Raw genomic sequence first — 12,307 nt, 5'->3', positions numbered from 1 at the left:
GTATAGCCAGGTGGTTGTAGCAGTCTTGCAGAAAGAAAACCCAGCTGCTGATCCATTAGATGAAGCTGGAGATGACGGCTGATTCACAGCGATGCCTTTGGGAAAGCACAAACTCTCTTCCTAGGCATGTGGCTGTGATCCCTGGCTTTGCTTCTGCAGTGGGATCAGCATGCTCAAAGCCAACAGAACACTGGTGGGGCTGAGTTAAAGGCAAAAGGAAAACTTCTGGCTGCACTAGACTAGGCAGTGGGACCTACATGTGGAAGACTTGCGTTTTGCAGACTTGCGAGGCACCTTTTGGCAGCACCCAGGTTATATGGGTGTGAGCTTACATCTGGACCTGAGATGGGGAGAAAGTTCCTGAAGGTGTGCCAGGGCTGTAGCCCCAGGTGTGGGGCTGAGCTGAGTGGGGGAAGCTGGAAATAGCTGGGGTTGTAATGTGAGTGTTGAGGCAGGCTGGGGGACAGGGCTGATGGGGCTGCAGCTTCAGCCACAGCATCACTGTTTGATTGTTTTGGGGAGTGGTTTCCATTCATCCTAGTGTCCATCTCTTGATCCATGTTTGTTTTGTTCAGTGCTCTCCCTCCATCCCCTCCCACTGCATGCTGATAGCCCAGCAGCATGGTACCAACCTTGCTCTTTATCCTGGGGTTTGCAGCCCAAAGCAAGGTCCTGCCTCCAGACCATCCTTCAGCTTATCCCAGCTCTCAGGTCCCAGTCTCCCCCTTCTCTTATAGAACCCGTGTGCTCACAGACTGGCTGTTAGAATGCCTCCTAGCACCTGATGCGGTTGGATTTGGAAGATGCACCTTCTTTGTAGTATACTGGTGATAGTAAGAAACGTGTTTTGAAATAGAAAGGTTTGCAGAAGCGAGTCCCCTGCGGAACGGGCTGCTTGGCGTGTTTTAGTTGTATGTGCCCTCTTCAGAGCACCCTGGCTCTGACATAGCAGCCAGGTATGAACGTGCTTTGAAGCTTCTGGAGATGCCATTATCTTTAAATAACCCATTTTGTCGGGGTCCTTCTCATTTTCTTTCCAGATACTTAACTCCGGAGGCTGAGATTTGAATGCGCCTTTGCAAGAGCGCTGCCTCTAGTGCTTTCCCACCTCTCAAGTGTTTAACAAACCTGGTGATTCGGGGAAAAAGGCAGTGCTGAAGATCCCTGTCTTGTTACGGGGAGCAGTCAGGGCTGTCGCCTCCATCCTGTTGCCCACCCAGGGTGGGTTTCCCATGGGTGCTGGACCAATGTTCCAAGGGGCTCAGGGAAACATGGATACAAGATCTCATCTGGGCGTGGCAGTCCCTTTGGGGTAGGGATGGAAGTGATGCTCTGCAATGGCCTTGGGTTTTGGCTCAGCTCAAACTGAAGGCAGTCACGGCAGGGAATTGCTTCCTCATCTCTTCCAGTGAGTCTCCTTGCTAGTTGCTGTGCTTGGGACCCCAATCCTGCTGCTTCTCCTCCTGGGACTCCTCATCAATGGGTGGGAACTACTTTTGGTCGAACCCCTTGTTCAATGCCTGGCAGCTGAACCTCGCTTCTCAAAGCTTGCAGGCTTGGCTGGCTCCAGCTGCCTCTCAAGGAAAACCTGTCCCTTTTTGGAAAAAAAATCACTGTTTTTCTCTCCCAGCACTTCTCTTCCTGTATTCCTTATATGGTAAATCCTTCCAGGTTGACTTTTCCCCCTGTCTGGGCTGTGGTCGTTCTCCTGCGTGCTCTGCACTTGACTCCATCACCTAATGAGGCTGCAGCACGGGGCGCTGCGGGCCGGGAACAGGCTTGTAAGCTTCCAGCTCCATAAAAAGAGGGAGTAGAAAGGAGTGAGTCTGGTTATTAAAGGTGAAAGGAGGCAATTAGAGGGAAAGGCGATCGGGTGATGGGAGAGGGGAGGCGCACCGGGTTTTGCTGGGATGGCTGACAAGGCGAAAGGCTCTCAACCGTGGGAACAGAGCAAAGGTATTAATCATGTGCTAAAACAATAATTGATGTTCCTGGGCCCTGAGCTGTTGGCTTACCCCTTCCCTTCTGCCTCCATCATGCAAAAGAAAATATTCTAAGAAAGTGAAGCAGGTGGAGGGAAGCAGCTCTCCAACAAGCTTCTACAGAGGCCACGCGATGCTTTTGGCCCTGTTTGCTCTTGTTTTGGGGGTTACCCATTGCCAAGGCTTGATCCTAGTCCCCTGCCTGCATCCCTCTGTTTCCTGAGCCTCTCTTGCATGACATGTCATGGATAACGCCTTGCTTTTGTCCTCTTCCCAGGTTGGGGCAATCGGCTGCCGTACTTCATAAACTACTTCTTTGACACCTACCTGTTGATCAATGAGGATACTCCCGTGGGTAAGTGGGGTGTGCCTGGGGGGGCAAGGGGTCCACTGCTGCTGACTCCCCTGATGGAAAAGGATTAAAGAAATTGGGTTTCTGTTGGTTGACAGGTGTAGCTTATATTTCTTGCTTTATTTAGCTAGGGATCGTTTTTTAGTAAATGCAGAGATCGACCCGGTCATTCTCGGCCTCTTTCCAGGCTCTCAGTCCATTAAACTTGTGCTCTTCAATCAGGGCTTGTGACTGGCTTTTAATGCGGGAGGAATCGATTGGGAGAGGAGGGTGGCTGGGATGGAGGCTACCGAGGCCCCTTCTCGCGTCCACCGCTGCCTTCAACCATGCAAAGAAAGTGCTCTCGCTGCACCTAAGTCATCACTGGAGCTGTCGAGGGTTGGGGAATGCTGCAGAGGTCTCCTCTAGTGACCACTCAGCTCAACCGGAGCTTCCAGCTGAGGCTTTATGTCTCTTCTTGGGGTTGGCTGTGTCTCTTGTAGACTGTGGCATCCCGCTTGTGGGGTTTGGGATGGTGTCTGAACAAGGAGGCAGGACGGTGGTGAGTTTTGGGACGATGGTGTGGAAGCTCCTGGGTGGCAGCTGAGCCCTGTGTGGAGCTGTGTCCTCAGGAGGAGGCTTACTGGAGCTGCAGCTGTCTGTGTGGGGAGACCTCCTCTTGCAGTGATGCCTAGTTTTAAACAGAAGGCAAGCTCAATCAGCATAGGGGAAGGAAGGACCTGATTCCTTTGTCATTTCTTTTCCTAATCATTTTTCTCTCTGATGACCCACATCCACATCATATTTTGCTCTCTTCTTCAGCAAGCCCCCCGCCCCTTGCGGATCTCTCTACGCCGGGTTCCTTTGCTTTGCTCTCTGTCTGCTCCCTGCCCCTCGATTGCCAGCGTTCCTGCAAACGCGCTGAGAGCTGGCTGTGCCCCTGGACAGGTCCCAGGGAAGGGGGAGCAGCTGTGCGAGAGTGGGAGTGAGAGCTGGTTGGGAAACAGCTTAATGGAAACGCTCCCTCCATCAAGTACATGGCTCTCGATGTACTTGAGCTTGAAATACCTTATGGGAATTGAACTGAACTTATATCTTGGCAGAAAATGGGGGAAGACTTCTGGCCGCCTGCTTTCTGGTGAGATATTGTGCGAGTTAAACTGTTCTTGGAATTACTTTGAGGGTTGAATTTATTTTTTTTTTTACGTTTTTTTAAAACTTTGTATTACACTGTACAGAAATGAAATTCACTCTTAAGAATATTGGCACCCTGGGATTTTGTTTCTGGATGCACCAGAGGGAAATTTCAGCCTTGGAAGCGTTGACAAACAGTGTTTCCATGTCTTCTGCTGTTGGTATATATGTTTATTAATTTAAAAAAAAAATCATCTGGAAACACCTTTCTTATGTCCTGACTGGGGTCGTAAGTAGCAGAACTGTACGTGGTACCCTTTACCTAGGAAAAAAAGCATCTCCTTTCTTTTGGGCTCTGTTAGAAGCGCCTGCCACCATGGCATGGGGGGAATGCCCTCGTGCAGCCCCCTCTTCCCCTCCCTCTGGCATCCCTGAGCGCAGCCTTCCCTAGCGCCAAACAGAGCAGTCCCTGCTGCTTGCCTGTGCCTAAAGGAATCTTAAGCAACAATTAAGAGATCATTCCCCCTCTAATCACTTACAAGAGTAAATTAGTCTTGTCAGGAGCTATTAAGACAGAGAGCTCAGAATTCATTAGGCGAGATGGGACCGATGGAGCTGCTGGCGCTGCCGCCGGTCCAGGCTGATTAATTTCTCCCAAAACATCATCAATGCCCATCTGTTTCATTTAGGTCTGGGGAGAGCAATTTTCAGGTGGACTGACCCTCGAGTCTGTTATTTTGCCCAGAAGTGATAGAATGCTGGGGGAATGGGAGCCTGGAAGCTTGAGGAAAAGGGGAAAACAACTGAAGAGGATGGGGGGGAAATTCTGCAGAAGTGGGAGGTGTGGTGGCTGGTTGGGTCATGGTGGTATGGGTGAGATAGGGTGACAGTAGAGTCTGCTTTGGCTGCCGGCAGCTGGATGGTAGTGTGTTTTACACTGAAAGTAGAAGGACTGAATGGTTAACGGCCCTTAGAAGAAGAGTTTGCAGGAGAGGGACAGTCCGTCTTTATTGTGCTGCTCGCCGCCTTAAGCAAAATCATTCCAAGGGCCATTTCCTTTAATCCCAAACCTTTCAGAGGGCTGCGGGGTGAAGGGAGAGTGGTGTGCGGATATCGATGCCGGCTGACTTGCTGAAAGTGTCTGGCAAGGCGTGATGCTCGCTGGTGTGCCACGGAGGTGGGGTTTACCGGTAGCCCTGGATTTGTCAGCCAGCAGGGATGGGCAGGTAGTTCTCTTGGTTGGGGTCCTCCCTGCTGCAAAAGGACCATCGGCTTAGCATAATGTAATGGCTGGAGTCTAATTGCCCAGCAAATGGATTTGCTGTATGCAGGACAGGAATGGGAAAATGAAGCTGATCCATCATGTCAGGTCTGTAACCAGCCTTATAACCACCTAGCTTGGATTCACCCAAGTTTCTCTGAAAGCTTTCATGCCTCGATGCCTTGCAAAATGCATGACAAAAGAGGCTATTCAGACGAGCGCAATTCCACTTTCCCTTCATCCTAGCGATAACATTTTAGCATCGCTGGAATAATATTGTCTCAGAGTGGGAAAAGCTTTGATCGTTGCACCTGAGCTGATACCATGCGCTAAACTTTGCTCGTGGGCCAGGTGTGTCAGGGGCACGGGTTACCTGGGCAAGCTGTGGACAATGTGTCCCTCCTGCCCACCAGCTCTTTGTCCAGCTCAGAATTAGGATGGGGAGACTAAATTTGAAGACTGACTTCCTTTGTAAAGCCCGCTGAGGTCGAGCAGTGCATGGCAGAGGGGAAACCTGCCAGGATTAAGTTGCAAGGCTTGACCAGCCCCTGGAAAATGTGAGCATGAGAAGATGCTCGGAAAGGTGCTCAGGATGGTAGGCGGGTGAGGGGAGGCTGGGAACCCCCAGGGCTTCTGCCAAATCTGCCTGCTGTTTGATTCCTTCACTTGTCTCTGGGCAGGAGAGCATGCAGCTGAGGCTCTCATCTCTCTGATCCACCAGCTTGCTGGGGTGATCTGCTGTGAGTGTCACCGGCATGCCTCCAGCGCCTGGTGGGATGCTCAGCCCTGGGTCCCCCCAAAACTGTCTGCCTCAGCAACTCCTGCTTCAAGGAGAACCTCTGAGCCGCTGAGAAGTGACAGCGCTGAGCCAGCATGGCTTGGTGCTCAGTACCCAGCTGGCTGCAGGGTTTTGGGGCTGAAGACCCAGTTTGCTCTCTGAATCAGCAGCTTGGTGCCCCCATGATGTGAAAGATGGGGTGACTGGGGGTCACCAAGCACAACAGTGCCTGTGAGGAGGTGAGGATGTTGTGCATGGGAAGGAGGTGGGGGCTGGGGAGGCTGAAAGCGTAAGAGCATGTATGCAGTGTAAGGGGCTGTGCTTAGTGCTCAAAGCCCCCTTCTTCCTTCCTTTCCTTCAGCTGTATGCCTCTCCAAGGAGGCACGGGCCATGCTCCCTGTCCCCTGGGTTTGCCGTGTGCAGAAAGCAAGGCGGATGACTGACAGGGAATTTTACGGTTTGCTTCTTGCCCCCCTTTACGATATGCAACTTTTGCTGAGCTGGTAAACGCACCATAAATAGCTTGAGTTTGGGGAGGGGTGTGGGTATGCCTTTGCTAGCTCACAAAAAAAACCCCACCCAACCCTGCTCAGTTGGGGACTTGCAGGTGGTGACTTCCCAATGCTGTTGCAAGAATTTCTGGTGGCATTGATCGGGTCATGAATTCTGCCTGGGAGTGCTGATGTGGAAGCAATCTTGTTTGGGCACTCGGCTGTCTGTTGGCTGTGTCATTGGGTGTTTGAGGGTCGCAGTCTGGCTCTTGCCACTGAATAGCAGAGCTTTGCTATTTGACGAATCTCTGATGGCATGGTTTGACTTTCTACAGTGGGGAACTCTGATTACCCTTTCCCAGGACAAACTGGAGCTTTTCCAGGGCAGGCTACATTGAGCAGACCACCTCCTTCGCTCGCAGGAGGCAGCATGAGGAATTTCAGATGAAAGCTGATTGTTTTCTGGGCAATGCCAAAACATATGGAGGTTTCTCCACTGAGTTTTGAGGGCCAGAGCTTCACTGAGCTCCTTGAGACCAGCTTCACTGCAATGGGCAATAGTGGGAATTTCCTGTGGAGTTGGGGCTCTTATCATGCATCCCAAGTTGTTACAGCCTAAGAGGGGCCAGGGATAGTGTGGTAATGCTGCAGCGTAGGTGTACTTAGTGGGCTGGTGGCAATTAATGTAATACGTGTGATAACCTCTTGTGTTCTGGGGCCGTCTGAGTCAGAGACCTATTTTCCTGGCAGAGGGACTTTGGTATTCAGCAGGCAACATCGGGGTTGTAACTCTGCACGTGGATCTGTGGCAGCGTATCCCTCTGATATTTGTGGATAACTTGACTTGATTCCTCATCTGAGGCGAGGACCAGGCTGAATGCCTTTCCTTCTCCAGGCAGGGAAGGATGCCACCTTCTTTGTTCTGTATCTGTCCCTTCCAAGGCAATCATCTCTTCTGCCACAGCCTCTCTCTGCACGCCCTGGTCCTGAGCAACCAGCTGCTTTGGCACCCAGAAAGGTCCCCCTGGGGCAGAGGGCCATTCAAGCTGCTGCTGAAGATATGATTATCTGCATGTGATTGAGCATGGGCTGGCTTGGCTAAACCCTGCCTGCTCATTTGATCCCACCACTGTAGGCATCTATGATGGCTGGGCTCCTCTGTGATGGCACTTGCCTAATGCATCGCTGGAAGGGGGGAAAAAAATAAATATAGAAAAGCTCTGGCTCTCTGTTCTCTGTGTACTTCTGGGCCGATTAAATCGTTTCAGAGCTGTCTGGGCCAGATAGCCATGCATGAGGCTTGTGGGCCATCTGTTGGGGACAGCTTTGGAGGTGGGACCCTCTTCCCTTTGGTGTCTCCTGGCCTCCCTCCTTGCTTGCAGGGGCATGCAGCTTCTGCTGGAGGGCTGGCAGGGAAGCTGCCCCAGTATTATCTGGTGTTATGTCCCCCTTGTTCCAAATCAAATGTGAAATCTGGAAAGAGAAATCTAACAGAAAGCATTGTGGGCACACTGTTAATTGGGTGCTAAGTGGGCACTGAGGTGGTGTGGCTCAGAAGAGGGTGGCTTTAAAGCCTGGGTTTGAACCCCTGGAAGCAGCCGAGGGTATGTTGGGAGCCTTTGTGACTGATACAAGGGTAGGTTGGCTTCAGGTGAGACCTGTCCAGTCGGAAGATGCTTTTTGGGAAATGTTGAGTGGATTGGCGAGCTTGGGAAAACTTCCTTGTCTGTAAGAATGTGTGTTAAAGCAGTGGCTGTGCCACCTTTGTGCTGGTGGTGCTGGGCACTTCCTTCCAATGACTGTGTACTTGGCCGAATCAGTGGGCAAAGGTCTCTGCTCCCACCATTGGAGCAATAAAACTTGCTACCTGCCTTCCCTTTTGAGGTGCTCCATCTGAGACTGTCGTACAGTGGTTAAGCCTCCATCCATCTTCACGGGCTCCAGCCACAGGTTACTGCTTTCCCTGTGGCTTGGGCTGTGCTGAGCTATCAACGCCTGCCAAATTGGCACGAAAGCTGTCCCTGTGTTCTTGTGTGTGTTCTAGTTTGCTGGAATGGCTCTAAAAATGCTCTGAAGAAAAGCTAATAAGGCAAGGTGGGAATGTGCAGGTGGGAGGAAGTGCAACACCCACTGGACCTTTCTACCTTCCCAATTACACCAACAGTGTGTGCTCAGTGTGCAGTGAAGAACTGTATCTGTTTGTTCTGGGCTTTTTCTTTTTGTCTGTAAAACTAGCTGTCAGCCAGGCCAAGCATTTAGGCATCACATATGACAGGAACTTCAAGATCAGGTGGATATAGAGGTCCTAGAAGTCTCCTGGTTACAGAGTTTGGGGACTGATGTGGAGGCAAGGGATCCAAAACGGTCAAAACCTGGTAAAATGCTTGCTTTCTCTTGTCATGTGGCAGGAAAAGGTCAGTTGGCAAGCACAGGGAGACTCTATACTCCTTGGTTGGCTGCTGGGTGGATATTCTTAGCCATAAAACATGAGGAGAATGCCAGCCGGGGTTAAATCTGGGCTGAGATTCCAGCCTGAGATGTCCCCTACGGGCTTCCCGTGAGGTTGTGTGGTCTGGTCAGGAAAGGACAAGATGGGAACAACTCATTTCCAAAGGCCAGTAGTAGTTTGCTACCCTTGGCAGGGTCTGGGGAAACAATGCTTTTCCTGCTTTTAAACCCATCCTCTCAACTGGACTGAAATGGGTGCCGTCAGCTATTTTCAATGGCCTTGGACTCTGTGTGGCTTTGGGGTTTTCGGGGTTCCTACAGCCTTGTGTGCTCAGGTTCGTGCTTCAGCAGGTCCATGCATGCAGGCTGTTTTCTATACGCGCCCCTTAGGGCTGCCAGTGCAAGCCTATATACATCCATCAGCCCGGCAGGGGACATGTGTGTGTGCAGCTAGCAGAATTGATTTGGCCTTTTACAAAGGATAATTCCTGAGGAATACGCGAGTCTCTGGCTGCGAGAGAGATTGAGATATTTTTGAATAGGAAATTTGTGTCGTGAACTTCATTGCTGAGCGTCTCTGGGAGCGGGAGGGAATATTCTCCTTGAGAAAGTGTTGGGGGGGGTATAGGAGCGTCACCATCATCTTCAGTACTAATTGACAGCTCTGCCATCCTCCAGTGGCTATTTACAGTTTAAAAAAGAATCTTTTAGGCTTCTCAAGTGCTCTGCAAAGGAGCAGCCCTGTTTTCTACAGGCAACTCAAAAGTGCTCCTCAAATACCGTAGTTCATTACGGAAGGGGGGTTTCAGCTCTCTGAACTGAAGTCCTTTTTCCATCGTCGTTTGCCATTAAAAGGCCCATTGATGAAATTACTTGTTGAGCTGTAGAAAGCACCGCATCGTTAATGAAAACTTAAGGCTAGAAAATTAGTTATTCCCAACGTCAGGAATCTTAAGGAAAAAAGCTCCCCCCCACTCCCTGGCTCCCCCCTCCAAATCCTTAACCCTGCGTCATTAAATTAATCACTTCATCAATCACTTAAACTTTCATATCTGCTTTGCTAATAGGCAATAAAGTTAATGCCTAGGTTTAAGAAGCGAAAGAGAGGAAGAAGGAAGAAAAGTGTATTTGCAATACGGACTAATTAACATGTCAGGGTAACCTTGCATTTGATAACTGCCTCATCAAAACTTTTGAAGGTGGCATCTCACCGCCTTCTGCATTCCTTGCACGCTGGCCAAGCCCTTTTGAAAGAAACAGAGAAAGATGTGTTTGGGGGAATGAGGTCTGGGGTGATGTTTATGTCTGAGAGGACTTTTGTTAGATTAATTATATCTGTACAGTGATGTTTGTAGGAGCTCTGTTTATGGGCTGTCTTCTGGCTGGGTCTTGGGCTGCGCTCAACAGAACGCTTCTCCTTACTTGGATGTCCATACCATCCCACCTTGGTTAATTTGGACCTTTTTCCTGCCTGATTGCAGGGATTAGCATTGGTGGCAGACCCCATCCAGATAAATTTGATGTAAAACATGGATAACAGTGTGAGTCAAGGCTGGTGAAGCAAAAAAAAACCACTTGGCAGAGTGAAAAGATATTTGCATGTAGATGTGTGTATATATTCAAATTAGGAGGCTATATATATGCATCTTTTTGGAGATATTAATATTCTAAGGAAATGTATTACTGGACAAGAGTATTTTGGTGTACTGTAGGGAAATATTCATGTATGCATGTGTGTATAATTCTTCTTTTGGAGGGGAAGGTGAGCTGTGTTTTCACTTTGAGTCTATCGACCGCACCTCTTGTGACAGGGGGGTGAGGGGGAAAGGCTATCATTATAAACAGTGATAAACATACATGTGTGATTTTTCTGATCAGGAATTTGATGTATTTGAGTTGTGTGAATTTAAAATGGAAATTAAAAAAAAAAGAGTACACTCCCTTGCCTCTTATTTCTGGGGTTGCGGACAAGGTTTTCACGTGCCTGTGCTTTCCCAAGCTGCTGCAAAAGGTCTCCCACGATCACCTTTATTGTTCTTTTTTATACAATTTTCAGGCTTCTAGCCTTGTATAAAAAAACCAATACAATTTGCTTTTTAGTTAAACTTTTTCCATAAATGATTACCACAGAAGTACTACTTTGTATTAAAAAAAAAAAGAAAAATTGAAGCCATTCCCCACCACCACCAGTTTGTGGTTGTTGATTCCTGGTGTAATAAGTTGTAAAAAGGAGAGGAAAAAGGAGGGGAAAAGAAAAAGACTAAAATGTCCAGCTTCTCTTTACCTGCACCGAAATAATCTGAGCAATTAATTATAAAGGAACATGGAGGTTTTCCATAAAAATAGAGAAGGTAGAAGAGAACCCTTCTGCAAACGTATGTGTATGCAGTGGTGCTGAGATTGCAGAATGAAACCCCAGCTGTTGGGGAACGTCCATATAGCAAAGTGCCGTTATCCCTGTTCAGGTAGGTGTTGTGCTACCCTGATGGAATGGGTGCTTCTTGGCTAGCTTGCTTTAGCACGGCTTCTGCAATTTTGGGGACCATGGGATGCGCAGGGTGGTCACCTGAAACCTTTCCCCTCCCTATCTCCTTGGCATTTAAAGCAATTTGTGGCCAGCATGTGCTAACACACCTTCTTGCCTTTGAATGGCTTAATTTGCTTGATTGGCAGAGGGACTCAATAAATTAGTTCCTCATGCCAAATGGCTCCTGTATGTTGATGGCTTTTGAATTAACTGTAACAACATCGGGAGATGGGGGGGGTGAAGGCAAAAAGCTGGAGACAGCGTTGTTGGACAGCTTCATGAAAGCATCTGTTCAGCTCGCGGCCGCGGTCAGAAGAGTGAATGAGCTCCGCACGCTCCCTCCTCTTAAAGATTTATTAATATTGTTCTTTACGCGAGGGGGAAAGATTTCAGCCGCTTGACATTTAATGGTTAGTAACTCAATTTTATTCCATTCATCTGCATGTGTTTGTCAAACGCCCGCGCTGTCGAAGCTCCCGTATCGTATCGCGTGGGCTGTCTCCTGCAATTATGAGAGTGATTCGGTACGTGAATACGGAGGGACCCCTTTCTTTCCTTTTTTTTTTTTTCCTTTCCCCACCTCCTTTCTTTCCCTCTAATTTTTTGAGGAAAGGGAGGTCATATCGTGGAACGTAACCCCCCTTCCACAAACAGCGCCGGGGCTGCGTTTCTTACTCCGCCATTCAGTTTCAAGCAGTTAATTTGATAATAGGAGGGGGGAAAAAAAGACTTTAAAATGTGGGAAGTCCAAGGAAGGACTAATAATTCAGGGTATGGGGAGAAGCGTTCTACAGGCAGAGATTAATGGTTGTTACTAATGGTTTTGGGAAATAGAGGGGAAGAAATAGATACGGCAGAAGACTATAAAGTAGGTAACAGTGCTGTGGAAAGCCCTGGCTCTCAAGATGCACGTATGACAGTCGTGTCAAATTTAACACATCCTACTGGGTAAAACAATTCTGTGCGAAAGAGCAGGGATGTACGACTTGCTGTGATGGGATGGGGAGGTGAGCAAGTGAAAAAGGACTGCATAGAAAGCATCGTCCCTTCTGAAGCAGGGTAAAGAGTGTGTGTGAGGAGGAAAAGAAATGAAATAAAAATTTCCCTGGCTTCTGCAAGTTGTTTTTTATCTTGGAAAAATATTGTTTTGGTCCTGGGAATATTGTCTGCAGTCCTGTCAGGTACGGCGCTGGGAGTGACAGCTGGCAGAAAGCACTTCAGCCTGAAGCTGTTGCCCACATCCTTCAGCGGGCTGGGGGAAATAGTTGTAAATTAAAACTCCATAGGTAGGGCAAGGGGTTAGGGGGGGGATAAATCCCCAAGCTGCACTGGGATGCTTCAGTAAAAGCTATAAA

General features: G+C 49.0%; 1 protein-coding gene across 1 annotated transcript in view; it reads left to right on the top strand.

Annotated features, from left to right (window-relative positions):
* Positions 1-2,270: 2,270 nt before the first annotated feature.
* The window catches only part of CDH23 (cadherin related 23), a gene marked incomplete at its 3' end in the record, with an annotated part of 189,176 nt that continues 179,139 nt past the window's right edge, over positions 2,271-12,307 (top strand). Inside the window, exon 1 of the mRNA XM_084265242.1 lies at positions 2,271-2,337. The remainder of the gene's footprint in view (positions 2,338-12,307) is intronic.

This window comes from Gallinula chloropus (genome assembly GCF_964237585.1).
Source record: "Gallinula chloropus genome assembly, chromosome: 5".
Lineage (NCBI taxonomy): Eukaryota > Metazoa > Chordata > Aves > Gruiformes > Rallidae > Gallinula > Gallinula chloropus.
This window is presented reverse-complemented; position numbering and strand designations above follow the sequence as displayed.